The sequence below is a fragment of the Sorex fumeus genome, unplaced genomic scaffold (genome assembly GCF_029834395.1).
Source record: "Sorex fumeus unplaced genomic scaffold, SorFum_2.1 ptg000240l, whole genome shotgun sequence".
In the NCBI taxonomy this organism is placed as follows: Eukaryota; Metazoa; Chordata; class Mammalia; order Eulipotyphla; family Soricidae; genus Sorex; species Sorex fumeus.
Window position 1 is genome coordinate 4,365,362 of NW_026606297.1, and position 26,606 is coordinate 4,391,967.

Below are 26,606 nucleotides of genomic sequence, written 5' to 3' on the forward strand. Positions count from 1 at the left end.
GATTTATTTGTTAAAATTTTGGAATTTCAAAATTGTGTGGCCACTACTGCAGCCTCATGACATCATATGCCATTCATAACCAGCAACAGAAAACAAATTGTCTAGTGTTGTCTTTTCGGCAGATCGAGTGTTGGGGTAAAATACCAAACAATAATGGTGGGTCTGGTGTCGAAATATTGAATGTAATCAAAGGAGAGAGAGAGAGAGAGAGAGTAATTTGGAAATCATCTGCCCCACTAGTAGGGGGAGGGTTTGGGATGGGGGTATACTGGGGTTTTTGGTGGTGGAAAATGGGCACTGGTAAAGGTACAGGTGTTTCATTTCATGACCGAGACTTAAACCCGAAAGCTTTGTAACTGCTCTCATGTGATTCGATAAATAAAATTATAAAAAAGAAAAAAATAAAGTAAGGTGGAGTTCATGCCCAATTCAATCAGCCTAATGAGTGGCTGAATAAATAGCAGTACTCCTACATTTAAAATAAATAAATAAAAAGAAGTTCTTTCCATAGCTCCTTCAATGCACAAAAATCTGTTTTTGTTTTAACATGATTGCCACTCAATGCCTCTTTTTCAAACCACAACACCCCAAATGAGAGAGAGAACAGAGGGGAATGCCCTGCCACAGAGGCAGGATGGGATGGGGAGGATGGGGGGTGGGAGGGATACTGGGATCCGTGGTGGTGGTGGGAAATGGGCACTTATGGAGGGATGGGTATTTGATCATTGTATAATTGAAGCCCAAGCACAAAACTTGTAAGTCTACAACTGTAACTCATGGTGTGTCACTAATAAAAATTTTCAAAAAATTCTGTTTTTTTTTCATGTTGTCAAATACTGATGTTCAGAAGTTCTAGTGAATTAATGTGGCCAGAGTGGAATTAATAACTACAACTCTTCTTTTGCAATTGAGGAAATCTACATGGAGGCAACACTAATCCACAAAGCTCAAGTTACTGTGAGTGGTAATGAGTATCTTTCTTTTTATACACCTAAATGCTATACATCCATTTTGGATTACTATTTTGTGTATATAAAGTTATGCTTTAGTTCATGGTAGTTTCTAAACTTATGGAAGTTATTTTGACTGAAAACAAAGACAAAATAAAGAGAAATCAACAACTACAACAAAAAAGATATTGTTCCAAAGACCACAGATATTTTAGTTATTAAATTATATATTGGGCTGGAGCGATAACACTGTCAGTAGGGCGTTTGCCTTGCATGTGGTCCACATGGCCGACCCGAATTCGATTCTTCCGCTCCTCTCGTAGAGCCCCGCAAGCTATTGGGGGTATCTTGCCTGCATGGCAAAGCCTGGCAAGCTACTTGTGACATATTCAATATGCCAAACACAATAACAAGTGTCACAATGTTACTGGGCCCACTCGAGCAAATCGATAAACAATAGGAGGGCAGTGACAGTGAAATTATATATTAAAAGGACAAATTAAAAACATGATAAATCTAACTCAAAATGTAGAGAGTGTAATGTTATCTGTGTAACACAGATTCTGGGTCCACATATTGGGAACTGAAATAATGGAAATCATATTTCTTTTTCTTTGTGGAAGGAACAGAATTAGGGCATGGTACTGAATCTCAGTGTGAAGCATCTTCCTATGTTTTTCTATGTCAAAGTATGAAGTTTTCCACTCAAAGTTGAGTCCACATAACTGCATATTGAAATAAGAATTATGCAGTCTGCTCGTCTGAAGGAATTTCAGTACAGCTTGCTAAGAAAGGAAATTTTTGGTCTTAAAGTTCAGTAACTCATTTGCAAGCCTGAAGACATTCTCTATTGTTTCCTGTGTTAACAGATTTAATAGCCAGAGTGATTTACCCATCCTTTCAGTTATCCAAGATAAAATTGTATATATTAAGGAAAAATTTCATCCTCCATTTCCCCCCACTAAAATTTTTCTAAGTTCCTATGATTCTATCTGCCTAGAGCTTCCCAAATCTCTTCCCTTTATCCCTATCATCATAACCACTGAGTTATTTTATACACTTTCCTGGTGGTTTAGTATAGTTATCCCCTAAATAATACCATTATCCCTATTGTTTCTCTTTTTCTTCCATCTGCAGTCCACCCAGACTATAGCATGGGGCATTACTTCTAAAACTCGAACTTGATTCTTTTCTAAATAAAATACCTGGAAGAACTTTAGACTGAATATGTCTTCAAACTGGATCCAGGAAGAATTTAATTTAAACTTCTTGTCGCATCTTTATTCACATAAAATTTTATGTAATTAAGCTAGCTACATAAACTGACTCCTAAAATGTTAGATTATCACATCGGAAACCTTTAAAGTTGCAATATTTTCTATTTGTAGTCCCAAAACATGCAGTTTTCAATGAAATTATCTCTGAAACTTGTGTTCAAATTAAAATGCTTCCTTTGTGGGGAAAGAGCTGAGTCTGTACCTGCCAAAAGCCTGGCTGCCCTCCCCATAATCCACTGCTGCACCCAGCCTTTCTGATGTCTTCCTTCTCCCCGGGATTTCATCCCTCTTTTATCCTTTTCCTTTCTATACTCTGAAATAAGGGTGATCTGGGCAACTCCCTTTACTACATTATATTTCTTCATCCACTTATTGTGTACACCACCGATAAGTGAGGTTTGTCCTTTTAAAAATATATTGAATTACCATGAGATAGATCATTGCAAAGTTATTCATGATTGGGCTTCAGTCATACAGTGTTTCAACACCCATGGCTCCCACAGTGTACATTTCTCAGCACCACTGTACCCAGTTTCCCTCCCACTGCTCCCCAAATCTGCTGCACCCCCTCTATCTCCACCCACACCTGCTTCTACCTATTTTCAATACTTAGTTCTTGTCCAGAGTGATCATTTCCAGCTATCATTGCCATACTGGTCTCTATCTTACCTCACACACACACACACACACACACACACACACACACACACCACACTCACATACTACCACCAACACCACTACCACCACCACCACCAACAACAACACCACTTGTGGTAGATTCTGACCATTGATCAGTCTTTCTGGACCCTGTTTTTCACTGCCTTGGATATTAGTCTCACACTTTTTAAAAATATATAAATATACATATATATCACAAATGAATGCAGTCATACTATAACTGTCCCTCTTCTTCTGACTTATTTTACTCAGCATAAGACTCTCCACGTCTATCCATTTATAGGAAAATTTCATGACTTCCTTTTTTCTTCATTTACTTCAGTCTAAATGACAGCTTCCATGTCCAACAGGGTTGCAACAAACTGCATTTTATCATTTCTTGAAAAAATGATGCTCTACATGAAGTGGTGCTTGGGCTGATACCTGCCTCTGCATTCAGGCATGAATTTTGGCAGGGGTCATGAGACTAGATGTGTTGCAGATGATAGAACCATGATGAGCTACTTACAAAGCAAGTACCCTACTCACTCTAATGTCTCTTCAGCCGTCAAATTATGTTCTTAAAAAATTACCTTAGAGGTCCAAAGAAACAGCATAGCCTGCTGTGTGTTAACCTTTCTCACTACTGACCTAGATTCCATCCCTGGGACTCATCTCTGTAGCACATATAGTCTCCCAAGCACTGCCATGGGTCATTCTTAAGCCGAAAGCCCTGAGTACTGCCTTGTGTGGCCCCAAATTAAGTAGAAATAAAATAACTAGAACTTTCAACTACTTTCAACACAACAGCATTGTAGGATGGTTTTATAGGGTCTTTTGACTAAAAGCTATGATAGAAGCAGAAAATAATGAAAGGAAAAATGGGCTGCAATCATTTTGCTATTAAAAAAAGACCAATGTGTAATGTAAAAGTCAGTTGAAAAATGATTTGCAAAATGGAATAACCCAAGATAATGTAGAAATGGATATTAGAGATCACATACTGATAAGACAAAATAAGAAGAAAAAAATCACTTTATCATTCTCCACCAATTTTCGCCAATTATCACTAAACAAACAAACAAACACTGTCCTCCCATTGTTCATTGATTTGCTTGAGTAGACCCAGTAACGTCTCCATTTTGAGACTTGTTGTTACTGTGTTTGGCATATTGAATACATCACGGGTAGCTAGCTTGCCTGGCTTTGCCGTGCTTGCGAGATACTCTTGGTGGCTTGCCTGGCTCTTCGAGAGGGGTGGAGGAATCAAACCCGGCTCAGCCAGGCTGGCTGCGTGCAAGGCAAATACCATACTGCCGTGCTATGGCTCCAGCCCAATCATCACAATAAAAATAAATGTATAAACATATAAGAAAACTCATGGAATAAGAACATCCAAAATTTTGTGATTCATGAAAACAATGAGAATATTGTCAAGAAATTCAAGAATGGAAAGCTCTAAAAAAATGTATAAAATGTGAATAAAACAGAAAAATGGCTTAACTTTAGTGTGACCAATTTTGTGTTTCACGCATTCACTATTCTTCTCCTTTATCATTGACATTTCATCATAGTCTTCAAAAAATAATCTTGAAATGGTAGTAAAAGCCAGCATTCTGAGTACAGTAAGAGAGAGTAAATAGGATAAAGTTCCTTTAAGCAACATTCCAAGAAAATTCTAACCAATTCTTCAGTCTGGTGGTTCTTTGAAAAACCATATACACTTGTGTTGTCATAATTTATACTAATTCTGAGCTCCCCTTGTACAAGCAAACTTTTCCCAGGAACATTAAAAAAGTAATAAAATATTATATATGTATATACTATATACAAGTGTGAGTGAGTGTGTGTGTGTGTGTGTGTGTGTGTGTGTGTGTGTGTGTTTGAGGACCGCATCTGGCTGTGCTCAGGGCTTATTCCTGCTTTTGTGCTCAGGGATCACTTCAGTTCATCCTCAAAGGATCATATGTGGTGCCTATACTGAACCCAGGTTAGTTTCATGCAAGGCAAATGCCCTACCTACTCTACTATTTCTCCAGCTTCATTCATGTATGTTTTAAGTTATCGACATAATAGTTAACAGATGAAACAAACATTAAATAAATAGCAAGATCTAAGAACAATGAGAAAATTGATATAAGGAAATTCTCCAATGCTCTTATAAATTTTGGAGTCCTAGAATGTCACGTGCACATATACAGTTCTTAAATCACAACTAGGTAGGGATCATGTCAGGAAAAATATACACAGAAGGACGCAATGTCTCACCTCCTGTGAAATAAGGTTTGAGCACTCAGAATTTGAGACAATGGAAGGTTAAACACCTGCTGAATCTGGAGGTAGAACTCAACATTTGCAACACTGTTTTATGGCAATGAATAAATGTCTTAAATGTTTTCTGAACATATATTACCTGAAGTCTGCAATCTTTAAAAATAATAAAATTAAAACAAAAGATATGCAAGTCTAGATGAATATTAGATATCTATGTATTTCAGTAGGCGGGGGTCACACCCACCAACTGGCCCCCTAGCGCCGTGTAATCCCATCAACGGCCAAGACTCAGAGACTATAAAAACCAGCTCCCGGAAGAGAACAGTGCAGTCTCCTGCCCCCGTGCCTGACTGTCCTCGCCGCAAGGGCCACTTGGAGGGGAGCGGGTTGAGCTTTCCTCCCCGGCCCAACCAGGGCTCCGGCAGCCGAAGACCTCCAGGACCAGTCACCACCATGCTGAGACCACTCTCCGCACACATGAAGGTACTGGCAGAGGGACAAAGTCACGCGGGTTCCGGGGCCGAGATCTCCAAGCCTACTCGGATTTGGGCCGAGCATCCTCCACCCAGATCCTCCAAATTCCAGTAGGCGGGGGTCACACCCACCAACTGGCCCCCTTGTGCCATGTAATCCCATCAACGGCCAAGACTCAGAGACTATAAAAACCAGCTCCATCTTATTATCTCATTCCTACTTTGGACAAACTGGTAGGTTACCGAATGTAGCCTGCCAACAGGGCAGAGTCTGGCAAACTCCCCGTGGCGTACCCAATATGCCAAATACCAGTAACAATGATGGGTCTCATTCTCCTAAAGAACCTTGAATATAACCTCAGGGCTAGGATGAAAGAGACGTTACTGTGGCCTATTCGAGGCAATCGACGAATAACAGGATGATTTGTGATTTGTGATGTATGTCTCATATCCATAGACTGAAAGCATCTACAAAATTAAGATATAATTACCCCTTCCTTGACATGAACTGCGCATGAAATTTCAACAATATCACAATGATCTTCTTTTGCAAAAATTAGCAAGCTGATTCTAGAAATTATATGAAAATTTTCAATGACTTATAATGGCCTACAGAATTTTAGAAAAAAAAGAAAAATTTTAACATATTTACACCAATTGATTTCAGGCTTCACAAAAATGACACTGGTTTGTCTCTGGACACAGAGATTAAAGTTATAATATCCCAGGCATTTATTTGTAATAAGGTGAATGTTATTATGTAATAACATAATAATAATAATTATAATTTATAATAATGTTATTATGTAATAATGTAATATGCCTCAGACATAACAGAACTAGCAGAGGAACCCAGGTGTGTGGGACCCGGGGCTGAGATCTCTAAGCCTGCACGGTTTGGGACTGGACCTGTCAGTAGCTAGACAGTTACACCCTCCAACTGCCGTGTAACCCCAACAAAGGCCAGGATCCAGAGATTATAACAACAAGCTCCCGGGAGCGTGCGGCCGCATTCGCGGCCGCGCGACTATTTATTTAATTTTCTCTAAATTTTCAGGATACCTTAAATATCCTTAAATATCCAACCCACACGGCAGAGCCTGGCAAGCTATCCATGGTCTATGCCAAATAGACCAAATTGATATGCCAAATCCAGTAATAAATGGATCTCATTTCCCTAACCCTGAATATGCAGAGTCGAGAAGGATATGGAAGGAGAAGCTGATAAAACACCAAGGCAGACATAGGCTGCCAAAATGCAGAAAAACAAAAATGATTGTCTGTACTTTTAATGCTCGTACGCTGGCATCTGCTGCATCCATTGAAGACCTTACGGTACAAGCACGAAAGATCAAGTACGACATCATTGGTCTAAACGAAACGAGAAGACATCAATCCCATCATGCTGTTTTCGACACTGGAGAAGAACTGTTCCTTGGAACATGTGATAAAAGAGGTGTTGGTGGTGTCGGTATCCTTGTCAACACAAACTTAGTCACAAGCATTGATTCATTTGAATGCCTAACAACCCGAATCGGATGATTACACTTGAATAAATGTGGCTCACTACCGGCAGTTTCTATCTTTGTTGTCTATGCACCAACATCCAGTTATGGTGAAAAAGAAACTGAGAAATTCTACATGGAGCTGGAGAAATTCTATAAAGAAGATCACACCTTCTACAAGATCATTGTCGGTGATTTTAATGCCAAGATAGGACCAAGAAGATCAGTCGATGAACTCCACATCGGAACCCATGGCCTGGAATGGAACGAACAGGGTGACAGACTGTCTGAGTTCATCATGTCAACCAAAACCTCCCATGGTAACTCACAATTCCAAAAGGCTGAATCTAAACGTTGGACATGGGAGTCTCCCGATGGACGGTTCCACAATGAAATAGACCACATCATATTCAATCGGCGGTTTTGCCTAACCGATGTTGCTGTTGTCCCAAAATTCCAAACGGAATCAGACCACCGTCTTCTTCGTGCAAAATTCTACCTCACAGAACGAGGAGAAAAGAATGCAAGGTTTAAGAAGAGGACTCCCAGAACAACCACCAACTGGGAACTCTTTGGCTCTGTTGCGGCAACATGGGAAGATGCCGTCATTGACAACATTGATGAGGAAAACGATCGAATGATTCAGCACCTCCATGATTGTGCAAGGAATGCCAAGAGAGAGATAACCACAAAAAACCGTCTTTCTTCGAACACTCTTGAACTTATTCGCCAACGTGGCGTGGCACGTGCCTCAGGCAACCACAAGCAAACGTCCGAACTGGCAAAACAGTGCAGAAAAGCCATCAAGGATGACCTCAAAAACAGGAGAGCAGCAGTACTGGTAGATGCAGCAGAAGCTGGGAAAAACATTCGTAATGCCCGCCTGTCCTTCACCAACTACAAAACCAAGATGACTGCCCTCCGACATCATGATGGATCTATCACATCTTCCAGAAGGGCAATGGAGAAGATTATTCATGACTTCTACTCAGATCTCTTTAATAGCCACATCCACTTGCCCACATACCACATACCACATGATGGATATGTCGTTCCCAATGTTCTCCCTTCCGAAATCCAACATGCCATCTCGTCGGTAAAGAAACAAAAAGCACCTGGCCCAGACAAGATCAGACCTGAACACCTGAAGAACTTACCATCAGTACTCATCAATACATTGGCTCGACTCTTCACACGCTACGTGTCTGAATGCAAGGTTCCATCCCAATGGAAAACCAGCAAGACTGTACTACTATACAAGAAAGGAGACATCCACGACATTGGCAACTATCGCCCAATCTGCCTATTGTCTGTCATCTACAAACTATTCACTCGAGTCATCCTGAATAGGATTAGCAGAACACTAGATGAAGGACAACCATGTGAACAAGCTGGATTCCGAAAAGGATTCAGTACCATCGACCATATCCACACAATAACCAAGCTCATTGAGGTATCTCGGGAGTTCAAGATGCCGCTCTGTCTAACGTTCATTGATTTAAAGAAGGCCTTTGATTCTGTTGAGACGGAAGCGGTCATGGAAGCCCTAGCCAATCAGGGCGTACAAACTCAATACATCAGGATCCTTCGTGAGCTCTATTGCGGATTCACTACCAAGATCTCACCATTCTACAAAGAAGTAATCATCCATATCAAGAGAGGGGTTCGGCAGGGTGATACCATTTCACCAAAACTCTTCAGTGCCACCCTCGAGAACATCATGCGACGACTAGAATGGGAAAACATGGGAGTGAAGATAGATGGTCGGCAACTACACCACCTCCGCTTTGCTGATGACATCGTTCTAATAACACCAAACATCAGCCAAGCGGCACAAATGCTTGCGGACTTTGACCGTGAGTGTGGAAAGGTAGGACTATAGCTGAATCTTACGAAGACAATGTTTATGAGAAACAGCCTTGTTCCTGACGCTCCATTCGCTCTCAAGGGAACCACCATCTCCGAATGCAACAGTTATATATACCTAGGTCGAGAAATCAACATGATGAATGACCTGGCACCTGATTTGGGCAGGAGGAAGAGAGCGGCTTGGAATGCCTTCAAGAGCATTGAAGAAATAACTAAAAGGACAAAGAACCTCCAGCTACGAGCACATCTTTTTGATTCCACTATTCTTCCTGCATTAACATATGCCTCAGAGACCTGGACCCTACGAAAACAGGATGAGAACGCTATTCGGGTCTCTCAAAGAGGAATCGAAAGAACTATGCTTGGAATATCACGATTCACTCAAATGAGAGATAGAATCCGGAGTTCTGATCTTCGTCAACGCTCAAGAATCAGGGACGCTGTCTCATTTGCCAAAACATCAAAAATCAGATGGGCTGGACACGTAATGAGGTTTACAGACAACCGCTGGACTAGAGCCATTACTGATTGGATTCCACGAGACATCAAAAGATCACGTGGACGGCCACCTATAAGATGGTCAGACTTCTTCGTCAAGACCCTAAATGATTGGTTTGAGGCTCTACATGTTCCTAAAACGAACAGATACCATTGGGCTACGCTAGCACGCAACCGGGATGAATGGAGACGTTACTGGCACCCACTCGAATAAATCGATGAATAACGGGGATTAAGTGATTAAGTGATTAAGGTGAATGTTTACATGGGTTTTAATGCAATTTAGTATGATTTAAAAAAACTCGATGTATTTTATTTTATTATTTATTTATTTATTTTCTTTTTGGGTCACACCCAGCAATGCTTAGGGGTTACTCCTGGCTCTGCACTCAGGAATTACTCCTATCAATGCTTGGGGGAACATATTGGATAACAGGGATTGAATCTGGCTATACTGTTGCTTCAGTCCCAAAACTTGATGTATTTTAATAGGAGCATCTCTTTTTAAAATATAGGAAATGAGACTAAGGTTTTGAAAATTCTGATTGCAAGATAACCAGTAAATTAAATTGCTCAGCTGAAAAATCTTCCTAACTTTCACACAAAAAATGGAAAATGAATCTGCCATCAAAAACTTGAGCTAAATTGATAGAGCCATGAAGCGGATTCCTATCTATTACAATCTATTTAATATACTTCAAATAGTATGGTCTAATTTCTTTATGTATCTATTTTGTCCCTTTTGGAAACATATTGCTTTTATCAGACACTCTCACGTTGTGTGTATTGTCAGACAACAATCAAGTTCACGATCATGCTGTTGTTTGTCGATTACCTCGAGCAGGCCCCAATAACGTCTCCTTCATCCTAGCCCTGAGATTTTAAAGAGCCATATTAAAGGCTCTTTCAGGGCTAGGAGAATAAGACCTGTCATTGTTACTGGTATTTGGCATATTGGGTACGCCACGGGGAGTTTGCCAGATTCTGCCGTGTGGGCAGGTTACATTCGGTAGCCTGCCAGGTTGTCCAAAGTAAGAATGAGATAATAAGATGTCGCTTCCAGGAGCTGGGTTTTACAGTCTCTGGGTCTTGGCCGTTGATGAGATTACGCAGCACTGGGGAGTCAGTTGGGGGGTGTGACCCCTGCCTAGTGGAAGATGGAGGATCTGGGTGGAACAACAATATGTCACTATAATTTCAGAAAAATAGAAAGAGATAAATAATGAGTTACGCTCCTATACTCAAAAGATCCATCTATTTTGGAATTGAATTGTATAACACATTTTGAATTAACACATAATGTGACAAAAATGGTAGGGATAACTGCATTTTGTGAATATGAAGCGTTGTGATATCAGAGTGGTGTTACTATGAAGTATTAAAATTGTCCTCAATAGATACCATCACTGTCACTGTCACTGTCATCCTGTTTTTTATCAACTTGCTCGAGCGGGCACCAGTATCATCTTCGTTGTGAGACTTGTTGTACTGTTTTTAGCATATCTAATACACCATGGGGAACTTTCCAGGCTCTACTGTGCGGGTGGGATACTCTCAATAGCTTGCCGGGCTTCTGAGAGGGATGGAAGAATCAAATCCCGGTCGGTCACATGCAAGGCAAATGCCCTACTCTCTGTGCTAAAAAGGAGCGATAGCACAGTGGATAGCAAAAGATACTAAAATTAAAAAAAATAGTTAAAAACAATATGGAACTTGTATCCAAGGCCAGGAGGTCTGGTTGGGAACTACCACAAAGGTGTGGGGGATGGAGGGTAGTTAAGATAGAGGAGGCTAATTACGACAATAATAGTTGTAAATGATCATTTTGGACAGGAACTGAGTGTTTAAAGTTGGTAAATGACGATACATAATAAGCCTTCAGCATCTATATCGAAAATCATATTGTCTAAAATGAGAAAGAGAAAGACAGATGGAGAGACAGAAGAGACAGAGAGAGAGAACAGAGAGAGAGAGAGAGAGAGAAAGAGAGAGAGAGAGAGAAGTGTCTGCCATAGAGGCAGGTGGACATGGAGGTGGCTTGAAGGACAGTGGGTATGATGGAGGCTGGGAATATTGGTGCTGGGAAATTACACTGGTGGAGAGTTGAGAGTTTGAACATTTTATGACCAACACACAACCATAAACAGTTTTGTAATACTCAATCTCATGGTGATTTAATTAAAAATAAGAATAAAAAGTGTTCATAATATAAATTATAAAATATAAATTGGTCCTACTATTTGCTCGAGCGGGCCCAGTAACGTCTCCATTGGAGACTTTGTTGTTACTGTGTCTGGCATATCGAATACTCTCTGTAGCTTGCCGGGCTCTCCGAGAGGGGCGGAGGAATCGAACTCGGGTCGGCCATGTTGACCGCTTGTAAGGCAAATGCCCTACCCGCTGTGCTATCGCTCCAGCCAGTGTGTCAGGATGGCCGAGTGGTCTAAGGCGCCGGACTCAAGTTCCTACTTCCCACAGCGGTCCTACTATTTAATCATGCATAAAATTCTTTATTTTTTGCAGTAGGGCTCCCAACTAGTGCTCAGGACCCCAAGGGGTGATTAGCAGCCTTTAGCAGCCAACAAGATCAGATGGTTGAATGCTAAGACAAAAAAAAATGTGTTACTGATCAGTATTTCTATACCAGGATCATGATGGCAACCCAAGTGGTGCTCAGCTGCCACCTGAGCTACAGCCCTAAGTTCTTGGGGACCTAGACACCCAACAATGCTTAGTGGCCATGCAGTGCTAGGGATAAATCCCAGGTCAGGCATATGCAAAGTGCTGTAATATTTCTCTGTCACTAAGACAAATTGGATAAGTTTTTGGAAAATTCTGAAAAATAAGTGACACAAATAATTGCCTTCTTTATGTGTGCCCATTTTTGACATCTAGCTCTCTTTCCATGTTTTAAGATTTAAAAAAAAGCATGCTGCTGGGCTTGAAAATATCTATAAAGAAAATTACAGAGCAAGAAATTAGTGTCTCCAGCTGAGAGTCCCTCTGATCCTGAATCTAGTTAATAAACAAGACAGATATAGGTATTGTGCAAAATACAGCCTTGAAATGACTGAATACAATCTGATGATAGATTTGTGAGTGATTACAAAAGGAAAAGTCATGCCTGAACATGATTCATAGAAATTTTGAGATAATAAATATTTGTCTCTTTAAACTACTGAGTATTGGAAAAATATGAACACACTTGAAATTCATGAAAATTTATCTCAAAACAGTATCCCGAATGAAATAAACCAGAGAAGATGCTTAAGATTAAACTAAGGTATTATTAGAGAAATAAAATCAGTGGTTAGCATCAGAGATCAAGCGATTGACTGAAAGTTTTTATTATCTGAATGCAAAGTCATAGAATTTTGAAGTATCAAGAATCTAAATTTTCACTGAACATATGTTCAATTTATATCACATGTACTTCTATTTATTTTTAGTTTTATCAATTATGTGTATGTTATATATTATAGTATTATACATCATTTGTATTATTATAATTTTTATATATTATTTATATTATATATTATAAAAATATCATTATAGTTATATACTATTTGTTTATGAACATATATTAAGCACTAGTACTATATTGCAATAGTTGCAATCCTAAAGAAATAATTGACAATATAGTGTCTCTAATACTAAGCCAAAATAAAAAATAAAACAGAAAAAGAAAAAAATCTACTATGAAACTGTTTGATCTGACAAATTGTTATTTTTTTCTAAACAAGTGAAACAGAATGAACTATCATTTAAGGTACAATGTTAAAAAAATCCTGGGACACTATTTAATAATGTCCTCTTTTACTCAAATGTTCTCCTAAATTATATTATGTTTGATAAGAACACTTAAAAATTCTGTAAGGACAATAAATTATTTCAAATTGTCTTGTAGGACTTTTCTACTTCAAACCTGAAGACAGAACCCCACCTTTGAAAGCATAGGTTTATAATCTTCTATATGAAACTGGATAAGAAACTGTCACTATTTTTTATTCAGTTTTCTATGGATGGTATCTATTTAGAATTTCATGTATTCTATAGCTATTCTATAAATTGAAATTCTGTAATTAATAAGATAATATGTGTAGTGAACTTTGGAATTGTAGAATTTAATTATTGATGTTTTTCCCATACTTAAAATAGCGGGCTGCAGAGATAGCACAGTGGGTAGGGTGTTTCCCTTACACTTAGTGGACCCCGCCAACCTGGGATTGATTCCTCCATCATTCTCTGAGAGCCCAGCAAGCTACCCACACTGCAAAGTCTGGCAGGCTACCTCTTATGTATTCAATATGCCAAACACAGTAACAAGAATTCTCACAATGGAGACATTACTGGATCTGTTCGAGCAAATTGATGAACAATGGGAGGAGAGTGGACAGTGGATTAAAAACAGCACATTTATTTTTGTCTTAGTATCTCTCACCTTTGAGTGAAAGTCTATGGCATTACTTATGTGGATAATTCAAGGAGAGCTATTCACAATTTATCCTGGCATGCCCAAGGCAACTTGACATTTTTAAAAGAACATCAGGGAGATCAGAAAAAGAATTGATAACTGAGAGAGTGGGGGGGGGGGAGGTTTAGAGAGAGTGCTACAGGGAGGAAGAGGGTAGAGAGTGATGACAAGATTCAATAATCCTATTCTGATTGAAGATGAAATGATGGACTACAAGCCAATGAATGAAACTAGCTTCTAAGAAGTTTAAAAAATTTTTTTCCTCTGGGTTTTACAAAGGAATTAAACCATGTTGGTCTTTATTTTAATGATTCATGTATCTATGTGTGTGTGTGTGTCTGTGTGTGTGTGTGCGTGCGTGTGTATACATACATATATATGTAATCTATATATTTGTGATTAAGTGATTCCATAGCATTTAATATTTTAGTAGTTATAAATTTAGCTCTTCTCAATTAGCCAAATATCTTGAAGCACAATCAAGGACTGGTCATTATCATTATATGTACTTGAACCAGTAAGTGCAAATTCAGAAACAAATAACATTGTATTTGGTAATAATCTCCAGAGTCAACAGAGCATAAGCAGATTAAAGAAAACTGAAGCCAAGATAGAACTTGGATTTTCTGATGACATCTCAGGAGATTAAAGATAATTATTGAGAAGCAAATAAAAAAGGCGATGCAATTATGTACACGTTGAAGGAAATTTAGAGGGAGGGAGAACACATGACCGAAACAGAACTTGACTTGAGAAACATAAAGCAATGGTGAAATTTGACTTGAGATGGGTGAGACTAAAAAAAAAAAAAACAGGAAGTCAAAAAGATGCAAAGGAACAAAATAAAGGGGGATTGGGGAGGCAGTAGAAAGTAGGCATCACATTGAAAACTACGATGCACATTGACTTTAGAAAGTTTGAATAGGAAAAGGTTGAGTAGGGCATGGCAATTTATTTACTATCTTCAGTATATTAAGGATATAACTATCACTTTTAGAGGCTGAAAGTAAACGGAGATATTAAAAATCTCTGACTTAAAATATCAGATGAAATAAATAAGATAGATGGTCAATTCTGTTTTGAGGCATTTATAGTATATACGTAGATTTCTTATAAATGATGGGTAAACAATAAAATAAGCAAAACATCTGGCCTATAACACTATTTTATAGATGCAAATAAATCCAGAAAAAATGGGGAGTAAGAGAACAAATAATGCTTCTAAGACCTTAAAACATCAACATTTGGGGCTGGAGCAATAGCACAGTAGGTAAGGCGTTTGCCTTGCACATGGCCAACCCGGGTTCGATTCCCAGCATTCCATATGGTCCCCTGAGCACTGCCAAGAATAATTCCTGAGTGCAGAATCAGGAATAACCCCTAAGCATGGCCAGATGTGACCCAAAAAGAAAAAAAATCAACATTTATGAGAATGGGGAGATAAATACTCAACAGCAAAGATAATGATAAAAAAAAAAAACAGAAGAACGGGATTCTTTTTATTGAGTTCACTTGTCCCCTTTGACTTCATTACAAGATCCTAGATGTCAGTACTATCAGAGTTATTGGTGACCTTTGAGAATCTTTCCAAAATAACATGAATTTGGGTTGGTGCCAGGCAAGAGAGTGTCAATGAAAGTTAACATAGAAACATACATGGATTTTAGAGTCCAGTAAATAGGGCTCAAACCCCACAAGCCCAGGGGGGAATACACAGATCTCATGGTAGATCACTCAGAGCCCAACAACAGATACACGGAGTCCAAGCTGAAGTAGCAGTGAACAGAGACAGAGCAGAACAACAGATAAACTTCTGGAATAACCAAGCTTGGATCAGCCACTACACTCATTATCTGCTAAATGATAGGAGCACAGTTGAGTTGAAATGATCTGGGAACGGACATGTCTTTATTACCAAAGACATATGTCCATTCTCTCGAAAAGATTCCCCACTCCCCTAGTAGAGCCATGTGAATACTATCCATAAAAAAAGCATGTCTGAACAACAGCAAAAAATATGAACGCATGAAAAGGCAGACCATTGGCGGAGAGAAGTGAAGTAGGGAAACAACAGATTCTTCATGATAAAAGCTACAGATGCACAATCAGACGGCGGAATAATTATATTACACACAAAAGGATTAGAGAAATAAAAGATGCAATTACAAAGATGTTCATGCAACAAGAAACTATCAAGAATAAACAAACATCTGAAAAAATACCATCTGGAAACAAATATATATATATATATATATATATCATAGGAATAAAAAATTTTACTGGAGAAACTACATAACAGATTTCACATAGTATTGAAAATTAGAGTTGAAATGGAAGTAAATGTATGAACGAAATGAGGAGGTTCAAAGAAAGTACGATCAAATTTCTGACTTTGAAATTTATCTTTAACTTCTGGTAAACACAACAAGTTTTTATCATATTTCAAAAAATATTACTTTTACAAAGATGGGCTTCTCTTTTGCTATTGTGGGAATGTAGAACCATTCAAAAACACATAACCTGGTTTAATTTATTCATTTACTTAAAAGACATATTTATAAGTATTTAATATCTTTTGCCGGGCTCTCCGAGAGGGGCGGAGGAATCCGCGTGTAAGGCGAACGCCCTACCGCTGTGCTATCTTGGGGGGGGCGGGGGAAGGAGAGAAAAAAATGATGTTAAGAAAGACAAAGGGAAGAAATGAATTGAAAAACTCATAATGCCCTAGATCAAAGTTTAAAAAAAAGAACACAGGAAAAATAAAATGGAGTCATTGTCACATATTATCCTTGGGTCATATAAGAGAATAATTTAATATACAACATCGGTTTCGGGGTTCTGTTTACATAAACCAAAACCGTACTCTATTCACTTTTACAAAATTATTTTATTTTTCTGTCTGGAGATATGAGAGCCCTACAAAGTAATTCTTGGCTAACTGGACCAGTGGTTGAACGTGAGGGCCTGCGGCTGGGGTGTTATTGGGTCCTTTGTGACCAGGGAATTTCTGGCTCATCCTGACTGGGCTCAGCACCTCCCAGGCCAGACCCGGCTCCACTGAGGACCACCAGGGTTGCGGCCAGCTGTGCTTGGAATAGAACTGGAGTCAGCCACAAGCTAGTCCTGAGCATAAGCTGTGGCCCAGCTGTCGACCACATATATTCTTTCTGCTGAGGCAGAAATGACAAGCTGATGATGTTTCTTCTTTGTTAGATGACAGCAGATAAAAATATGATTATATAAATAAAAGCATTGAAGTAGTATAACTTCTTTGTACTGAATAATGAACACATTCTTCAGGTTTTGATTTTCTCTTCTGAAGAGTGGAAATAATAATGGAAAGCAATTATATCATCATAGCAACAAAATGAGATTCAATTATGTAGTATGATACCCAGAAATAAAAACAATGCCTCAAAAGTACATGATATTTTTTTTAAAATGACATAATACTTAAGTAGTCACATCTTTTTCTAAGTGTTACTAACAAAAATATAAATTGACCGAATGGTTTTATAAAGAAAATGCTGTCTTGCCAATTTAAAAAATCGAGAATTTCTAGATAAAACTATTTCTGTGTTGTCATGGAGACAGATCATGAGTACTTTCTTTGTTTTTAAAGCAAAGTAAGGTTTTATATAAAGTTTTGGGGGAAAGTTGGTTCTGGAGAGACAGTAGAAGTTAAAGCATTTGATTTCTATATGACTGACCCCTGTTCAAAATCTGAACAGTTTATATTCTTCTGGAGTGATCCTTGAGCAGAGTCAAGAGTCAGCTCTCTGCACAGATTTCTGTGGTTCCAAAACACACACACACACACACACACACACACACACACACACACACACACACACACATTCTACATTCTTTCAAAGTCAATTCTCTCTATCTTTCTCTTTCTCTTTCCCAAAAATGAAATAAGAAATGTTTTGCAAAACACATTCCGGCTTTTAAAAAATGAATCGAGAAAAATAACAGTTGCAGAAATTATCAAGTTTTAACTAGACTGATCAGAAAAAAAATGTGACTAACTGTTATTAGAAATGAGACTACTATTTAAATTTTACAAATAAAATATCTAGTAAAAATAATAAAATTTAAATAGCAAAAATCTAAGATAATAAAACATCTATTATTTTAAAACCATGATTGAATGCACATGTGTCTTTTTGGATTACATTCATTTTCATAAGCACAGAAGGTATTCAGGATTTAAAAGAATGCTATCACATATGCTAACCACTACAGTACTCTTAATCTTGAAGCTAATTTTAAAAATAAAACACTTCCCAGACAATATAAAATGTTGTGAAATTTTATTATGACAATAATTTAGACATAGTTTTCTATTCGTTATAAATCTATGTTGTCTCCTTTTCCCTAGTTATTGTTATAATATCTTGGTTATGTTCAATTCTTTAGTCATTCTCACTTTTGTATTCTATTTCATAACAACGTATGTATACATGTATTTTATTTTAGAAATTATAAGAAAAATTTACTTATCATAGACATCTTTGTTTCATAACTATCTAAACATCTAAACCTTAGAAAAGTCTAGTTTGTATAGACTTTTTTTATTTCTGCTTTAATAATTTCCCTTAAGAATAAAATGATTTTCTATCACCAGCCACAAATTCACTAGAGACTAAATGTGTCTGCTTTTCCCCAGCTTTATTGTAATTCTGGTTTTGAAAAGATCGAGATTTCTACGTTTTTAATTTTTCTTCTAAATTAAAATATGGTATACAGTTACTGGCATGTCATATATTTCATTTGATTTAGATAAACGGTTTTTCCAACACTATAGCATGCATGAAGAAACTCAAAGTTTCTAGCACAGAAAGTACTGCAAGTGATTATATCAGATATGCTAGGGTACTTTCTTATTGAGTGATATATATTTAATTAGAATAAATCAAATATTTAAAATGCCTCAGAAGATAATAGCACATATATGGTATTTAACAAATATAAGATGCATGTATTTGTGTTTCTACAACCAATTTGAAGTAATGGAGAGGGATTTCCACTTGGCTCCTGATATCTATAGAGTCAAAACAAAACTGACAAATATAGGCCCCAAATTCTAATACAATTGTTCATCATGAATGTATTTTATTATATATGGGAACATAATTTTATTTCAAAGAAACTAAAAGATTGAATGTTGATAAAGTACTGTACTATTAAAAATCACCAAATTCTGCTCAATTTCTATATGAACTAAAGTGATAGTTCATAAAATGATTTAAAAATTACATATAACAGCCCATAGAATTATTATGCTATGAAAGATATCAAAGTATAAATAAATGGGTAAATTCTATCCTTCTTGGATATTTAGTACCATAAAAAATGAAAATGATGTTGACAGAAGTAGGGAAAGCAGTACCAAACTTCTTTAAAATCAGCTAGTAAGAAGTGTCAAAGGGACGCCCAACTGACCAGGAGTCCAAAGACTAATTTTGGTGGCAGAATTTATAATTGTTTCTAAATATTCTTTAGGCCTATAGCATGGGTCAAGTTTCTTAACATCTCTGAAATATTATGTACACGGTCACGGTCACGGTCCTCCCGTTGTTCATCGACTTGCTCGAATTCAGTACATTGTTAAATTTCTTCTATTCATTAAAAAAACTTGAAACTGCTTTGCAATAATGGTTTACAGAATAAAAAATTAATTTTAAAAATTGATTTGATGTCTTCACAATTTTTTCTTCCTCTTCCTTTCTAGCATACAAATTGAATACTCAAAATAGACTAAGTACAAAGAGAGTTGAGGTGAAAATGGAAAACACAATGTGAAAGAAGAAAAGAATGGTGACAATGTCTCATTTAACATGAAAAAGCCAAAGATGCCCAAAGACATACGTGCCTAAACTTTTGGTAACCTTTTCTTTTTTTTCTGAATCTAGATATTTTTGGCTAATTTATGCATCTTTTATATTTCTACCATCTAATGAATGTATCACCTCTTTGTAATAGTTAAACTTCTTTCTTTAAATGGAGTATGTATCATGAACTATAAATATATTTCAAGAATAACAAAGATATACTGGGGCATACTAATTAAGGGTTTAATGTAAAAATAAGTGAGCATACCGCAGTGGACAGAAATTGGACTTTTAAAGTTGTGTAGTCTTCCTTAGTGGCTGTGATGATAAGAACAGAGGTGATTGCAAAAGTATGTAAAATAAAATAATTTCCTAAGGTATGATACACTGCAACAATGACAATACAACTGATTGGTGGTCCAAGACTAATTTTAGTGGCAGAATTTCTAAATTTTCGTAACTATTCTTTGACCTATAACACAGGTCACATTTCTAAACTCTCAATGGCTCTGTCCCCCCTGCACAGTAAAGAGAGAATTCTGCAATTGTCCCGAATTCATTTTTCTGGCCCAAACTTCTTTCTTAATGATGTTATTTCTCCTAACTTCAATATGATTTCTCCATAAATAAATTATCATAAATTGTTTTCTTATTTTTAAATTGAAGTAATATTATCTAGAATAATAGCTGTTTAGTATGAATCTTTTCAATCAACACGTAAATATAGAAATCAACATTGAGTTTATCATTAAAAATTCCATTCTCTGTTTCAGTTCACAGCTATACCCTTTCACTTCTAGTAAACCTTTTGTTTCTATAGTCTAAAGTTCATTTTTTTTATCTAGCTTATCTATTTGCTTTCTTTAAATAAAACATGCAAACAGTGCCAGACTGTTTTCACTTTGGGAGCCCAGAGTGGGGCAGGTGAGAGTCCTCCCCATTCCAATGGACCCAGCCTTGGCAACTGACTGCCACTACCCAACCTCTGCCACACTCCAGGCCACTTTCTGGACCATGTGGCCAATTTGCAGCTGTGCAATACATAATAAGAAACTTCCTACCCATTTTTCATAATTACTTGATGAGGTTCAGACATTAAGCAACAAATCATATAGAGAAATATATATGTATATATGTATATATGTATGTATGCATACACACACACACACACACACACACACACATATATATATATATATGTCTATATACCTCTTGGAGAGCCCAGCAAGCTACCAAGAGTATCTCGCTCAAATGGGCAGAGCCTGACAAGCTACCCGTGGCATATTCAATATGCCCAAAACAGTAACAATAACAGGTCTCATTCCCCAGACCCTGAAAGAACCTCCAATCACGGGGAAAGACGAGTAAGAATAGGCGGCTAAAATCTCAGGGCTGGGACAAATAGAGACGTTACTGGCACCTGCTGAAGTAAATAGACAAACAACAGGATGACAGTGATACAGTGAATGTTTAACTTTCACTAATTTCATTAAGAAGGATTCTATCTACTATTTATATACATCCATGCTGCTTTGATTGGTAGGTTTTCAATTTTTTTATAGCTTAAAATTATTCCATTCTGAATATATACTATATTTCTTTTTTTTTCCATTCATCTCGTGATGGCTATTCATTTCCATTCTAATCCATTCCTAAATAAAAGTGAATCCACAGATCTCTTCAAATTACTGTCTTTTTAAAATTTTTCAGCTACATATCTGGAAATATTTAAATAGAAATGAAATAACTGCATTGTGTGGAATTTATATTCTTTAAGTTTTTTGAGGACGCCCCATACTGATTACATAATAACTGTTGTACTTCCATTCCTATCAGTGATACAGAGGGTTTCTTTCTCTCCACATATTCCCAACACTTGTTTTTCTTTGTTTGGCATGATAGCGATTTTCACAGGAAATATGCCATTGTATTTGTTTTTTCAAAAAATATTTTATTGGATATCCATGAGATAGACCATTACCTAGCTATTCATGATTGGGATCCAGTCATACAATTATTCAACACCCATCCCTCTACTAGTACACGTCCCCTACCACCAATGTCCCCCATTTCCCTCCCACCGTCCCCCATCCCCCATCCCCTGTCCCCAGCCTCCCTGTATTCTTGTGCATTATGGTTTATAATACAGCTACTAAGTGTTCATCATATTTGTTCAGGGGATCTATTATGTTTACAAGAATGATAATGCTGGAGTAGATTTTTAACAGGGTGGTGCCTTTTGGGATGTGGATATGACTGCTGAGGCTTTTGGAAGTACAGGGAGGTGGGGGCCGGTAGCCCATACTGACCAAAAGAAAGCCTGGAGATATCAGTCACAAAACACGCATACCTGGATTTTCACCAGATTATATCTCTGTGAGTTTCGTTCCGAGATGGTGGAGTAAGGGGCATAGCGATACATTTGGACTGTGGAAGGAAGTGGCTGCTGGGGATTATGCATGTCCAGGCACCAGGCTGACCTGCCCCAACTCCAATATACCCCGATCTGTTCAGTCTCACAAGGGTCCCAGATTAACTGTGGATTTTGATCTCTTTCGAGAGTTATTAATGAGTCTCTAAAGCAAGGCCAAAAAGTGAGTTTATATAGCTGAGCCGGAGGTTGCTTGTAGGCATAACGCCCACATACCTAACTTTTGTCCATTTAGTTTCTCAGGAAATTTGGTCCCAAGTTGTTCGGGTCTGGCCAGAGGCACAGAGGCAATTTGGGGGTACCAAGAAGCCTGAAGGCACCCTCAGGCTGTCAATGAACTCATCCCGCAGGTACAGTTTAACCTGCTAGAGGCACTGTACGTCCATGTCATTGTTGTTTTTATTTGCAATACCCAAATGAGAATAAATTAGAATAAAAATAATACAAGATTTTCTACCCACGTTTAAGACATATTTGTTTTAGAATATTTCAAATTCTTTGTATATTTCAGATACTGATAACTAATCCTTTGTCCAATTTCTGAAGACATCTTAAATCTTTCTACAACTTAGTATTTTATTCTTTAGATCAGGGAAACTGATGATCATTATGTTTTACTTTATGTTTTCTATATATAGCATTAATATTTGATAATAATTGGTATAAAATATCAAACTTCACATTATACATACCTGCTTTGGTTAACAGTTGAGTATTCTACAATCAGAGATATTTGAATATAAAATATGCTTCAAATGTACTTGAATAATCTATCTTTGATACTTTAAACTATGTTAACTTTGCTTCTAACTAGTGAATAAGAACAAATCTTGATAAAACCTCCTGGAAATATTTTTCCGGTGCATGCAGCAGCATAATAAATTCATCTATTGTTTTCCTATATGTGACATGAATTTGGGGTTCAACAGTGGAAATAACATGAAACTGAAAATCTGATAGTCTTCGTTTCACATCCTGATTTCATCATTTATTAATTAAGCACTTTTAGATAAGAAGTCTCTTAACCTCTCTGAAATGGAGCGCAGTGCTTGTGAATCAAATGGATCAGACAAAACAAAATGATCAAGGGCATAAATTAACATTTGTGAAACTCATATCTCCATATTACTGTAGTGTTTTCAACTTTCAAAGCTGCAGAGTGGAAAAAAAAAGCCTGATTCCAAGTTAAATCACTCTCATAGAAAACCTGCAAGTATTGACTATTCTCCTTAGAGACTTAACATAGTTCAAGCGAGAATTCCTAGGGACACAGTTGAACATTCTCCTCCTATGATCACCAGTCTTGTGATAATGGCTTCTTCTTCAGTTTACATTCAAAGTTTTACAATTATTGCGGTACCTTTTCAGTGCCTGAATATAATTTCTTCCACCAGTCAATGAGAAGCTGTGAATGATTCTATATTGCATAAAGATCAACCCTAAACTCAGAAGTTTAGCAGATTAAAAACATCAGATTTCAGCTAAACTCCGAGGTCTGGTAGGTAGGTGGGATTTTTTTTTTTAATAAGGAAAAAAAAAGTACATTCTTTCTTCATGCTTCCATCATTTTTTTCTAGCAGAGCAAAGATATATACTGCCTCTCTACCTTCCTTTTCTATCGATCCACGTATTCAAAGTGAGAATCTTGCTTCAAGATGTGCAACTTGTGTCTCATGTGTGTGTGATGTTCTTGCTGAGTTTCTTTCACTCTGCCTTCATGTTTTTGTAAAAGTCATTAGCTAATAAATTCTCTACCATACCAATAAAATATTCTTGACCCAGTATTCTCTTTATCACTTTCTTACTTTCAGTGGCTCCTTAACAATTACCAGGACATGTCAGACTATTTACTGTTTTATCTTTTCAATGAAAAAACAAATCTACTTAAGATATTCTGGCACTTCACACCAACAAGACTGTGTCCTGTCATGGAATATGTCATAATTTAATATTTGACAAATTAATAAATTACTCTGGTTTTCATGATTAATATTTTATACAATTAGCATGATTGAATAAAATGATGTTTATTGTATATTCAGCATAGTGTTTGGTGAACAGTAATTTCTCAATATACATATTGAGAATTGATCTGCTTTGAAATCAAACACACTGAATTAATTGCCTCCCCCCCTAAAAAAAAGAAAAAAAACAAGAAAAATTTCCAGCAGGAAAATAAATACAAATAAGGAATTAAGAGACTTCTAGATTGTTATTAAGTAAAAGTGCTGTAGTATAAGTGTTTATGTTATAGAAAAGACTATATATTCCTCCTGTGCATGCAATATATGTATACAGATATATGTTCTCTAACACGTCCCAGAGAGAGTCCTGAGACATCTAAAAGAAAAATGACATTGTCTTTGGGGACTTTGGCTTAGAAGTCACACAAAACCAGCCTTCCTGCATTGCATTAGTCATAACCTGGGGTTTTAAGCTGGGATTAGCTTAAAATCAAAGCTGAGTCACAAGACCAGTTTAGAATCAAGGCTGAATGAGTCATTGATACAACTTACAATACTCCCTTAGGTAAGATCATATTAAAGGACTGTCTTACTTATTCTTAAACTCACATATTCTAATACTCATATATATAGCTGTATTGCACATACATATACACAGACTAACAGACACACATACAGACACACATACACACACTTATATGGCAATGTGTGTTCATGTATTGCTATTTTTCTTATTGAATTACTATCTGCCTTAATCCTTCATTAACTTAGTTTATCTTTTTCCTACTATATCTCTGGCTTCTGTGCATTTTTAAAAATAGCTACATACAGAAATTTGGAGAATAAATAAAGAATACTATTTCAACTTGTATTTCATAATGTATTAAATGCAAATTAAAATACACTATGTTTTCATGGATATTTTAAAAAGTATATATATAACAAAATATATGGAGTATTATATAACCACTTAACAAAACTAGACCAGTGCTCACTTTGGCAGCACATACAATAAAATTGAAATGATATAGAGAAAATTAGCATAACTCATGGGCAAGGAAAACACATAAATTTGTGAAACCTAGACCAGATCAGTCAGTTACTAAATGGTGGTCACATTCACTATCTTGAAAACCCTAAATGATTTGATTTATAAGGAATACTGAGAAGGAAGGAAGGAAGGAAGGAAGGAAGGAAGGAAGGAAGGAAGGAAGGAAGGAAGGAAGGAAGGAAGGGGAAGGGAAGGGAAGGGAAGGGAAGGGAAGGGAAGGGAAGGGAAGGGAAGGGAAGGGAAGGGAAGGGAAGGGAAGGGAAAGGAAAGGAAGGGAAGAGAAGGGAAGGGAAGGGAAAGGAGGGAGGGAGGGAGGGAGGAAGAGAGGAAGGGAGGGAAGGATGGAGGAAAGAAAGAAAGTGTAGGATAACACTATTTTGTCCTTCCTGCATATCCTCAGGTAGTTTAGGTTTATTGGGTTGCTCTCATCACAGTGCTCCCATTCCTCTGTGTTTATTTGTAACTTCTTTCTTTGTGCTCTGTTGACTTGTAAATATTGTTTTTCTCTTCTCCCTAAGTCCTTTGCATAGTTTATTCAGAGCAATGTCCTTTTTGTATGGACACAAGAAGACAGTAAATACTATGCTTTTGAGAGTTATTTGACTATAAAAAATATTTTCCTCCTGGGAATCTGTTCTCTCAACCTAAGCCTCAGCTACCCTTACTTCCTAGCGCCCCAAATGCAGGATCCTGATGAGGGACTGGATGGAACCAGAGCAAGTGGTAAGCTATGCGCTACCCTGGCATTGAGATGGGCCTGGCCACCGTGCCATAATGCTTAGCTATAAGTTAAGAGCTTGGTCATGGATAAATGCTGTCATGATCCAAAAAGTATTAACTAGATTCAGATCCTGCTAGGATTAGGAGTGATTAATCTGGCCTGAGTGCTATAGTCTGAATCTGTGGCAAGATGCTTCCCAGGAGAGCCCTATAAGCATCAATGGTATCCATACAAAAATAACTAGTGTCCATACTGTGTCCATACAAAAATACTAGTATTAAGATGTTGATAGAGTTATTGGACTGAGGAAAGGAAGAAAGAAAGGAAGAAAGGAAGAAAGGAAGAAAGGAAGAAAGGATGGATGGATGGAAGGAAAGAAGGAAGGAAGGAAGGAAGGAAGGAAGGAAGGAAGGAAGGAAGGACAAGAAATTGTGGAAAGTAATAAAATACTGAAGAAATATTAGAAATAGTTTTTAGAAAACAAAGAACTAACTACTGAATCTAAAAAGGAAAGTTTATGGGTAATAGAAAATAAAACTTTTCATTGACTTCTCAACTAAAATTTTTAAATATCTTTCTATAATGTACAATAATCTGAAATGCAAAAAATAAAGAATACCATATC

The 26,606-nt window shown here is 37.2% G+C and overlaps 1 protein-coding gene and 1 non-coding gene across 4 annotated transcripts in view; one reads left to right on the top strand and one right to left on the bottom strand.

Annotated features, from left to right (window-relative positions):
- Positions 1–26,606, bottom strand: part of CDH18 (cadherin 18) — a 784,408-nt gene that overhangs the window by 284,823 nt on the left and 472,979 nt on the right. The gene's annotated exons all lie outside the window — the stretch shown is intronic.
- On the top strand, positions 25,197–25,303 carry LOC130018199 (U6 spliceosomal RNA). Its single transcript, XR_008791503.1, has one exon. It is a non-coding gene; the product is annotated as a U6 spliceosomal RNA (small nuclear RNA).